Here is a 1,430-nt window from a genome sequence, read left to right on the forward strand (position 1 = left end):
CCAGAGCACGTAATCGCCGAACGTGAATTCCCTTTCGGAGAAATAGACCATAGCTTACTACCGGACGTGCAAATTACAAGACGCCGCGCATATTTACCCTCACACGGTACCGTTAGCGACGTCTCGCAAAGAGGAGATTTCTCCTTAACTTCTTACGATAGTAGTGTATTCGATCCATTTGACGAAATGGCCACCGGGCAACGCGACGAAACCCTACACGCGGCGGAGAACGGAAGAGATCAGGAAATCTCTCGCCCCCGCGGGGCTCAACTACGAGAAGAGCCGTTGAGCGAAGTAAACGATCCTCAACCAGGACTCAGCAGAATTCGACGCGACGTTGACGTATACAATAATGCTAATGAGCAGTTATTAGCGCGTATAGAGGACTTGCGCGATACTATATATACGAATGCAGCCTTACTAACTAACTCTCGCATAGACGACCCGCAAAATGTAAGAAACATTAACGTAGATACTGAACGATACCCTCCAGACAGACGAGGACAAGGTCACAGTGACCAATTTCCAGACGGGTTACCCCCGCTTAGCGAGGATCGATCCCGACGCATCAGGGAAGCGCGAGATCAGATCCCCATATTTAATGGCACGCAGGATGATAAATTAATAGAATTCCTAACGGCGTGTGAATACGCGTTTGAGCTAATACATCCTGCTGACGAATCTACATTAATTCGAGCAGTAATCTGCACCAAGCTAAAGGGAATCGCCCTAACAGAGGTAAAAAACCGAAACATTCACACTTTTGCTGTCCTAAGGGGTGTGTTAGAAAGATGTTTCATGAAAAAGAAATCAATAACTCGACTACTTCGAGACTTTAATAATTTGCATCAAAAACCTGGAGAAGATTACGGAAACCGTGTAGAATCTTTAACCACGGATCTATTCGAGGCCGGAACGGAAGGGGATCTCTACTCCCCCACGCAGAAACTTGGCATTCATTTTTTCTTGAAATCGTTAGCCCTAATCAACTATCAACTAGGACTAAACGACAGGCTACAAACAATAGTCCGGTCCCGTGCACCCGCGACTTTAGCCGAGGCAATAGCAGGGGCAATTGAAGAAGAAAGAATTAAAGGAACCCTGGAGATTCCTGCACGCACCTACGAAATAAATCGGTATAACCGAGGATCTCTCGCGAACACTAAACGAGATGTTCCCATAATACAATGCCAAAAGTGCGGAAAATTAGGGCATCAGGGACGCGAATGCCGTAGCAGTCGATATGGAAATCGGTTCGTTCTGCCTAAACCAGCAGTAACCTCTCGCGTGAATGCAACCGACACATGGTGCACACGATGCAAGAAAAACGGACACACTCGCGATAGCTGCTGGTACATACACGGGAAGCCGACCGAGACACGGGACACCGCGCGTGACTACCGTAGACCCTCGCGGCCAGTGACTATCAC

Source organism: Odontomachus brunneus, unplaced genomic scaffold (assembly GCF_010583005.1).
Source record: "Odontomachus brunneus isolate Ranch 3 - 2012 unplaced genomic scaffold, Obru_v1 Obru_scaffold_077, whole genome shotgun sequence".
Taxonomy (NCBI): domain Eukaryota; kingdom Metazoa; phylum Arthropoda; class Insecta; order Hymenoptera; family Formicidae; genus Odontomachus; species Odontomachus brunneus.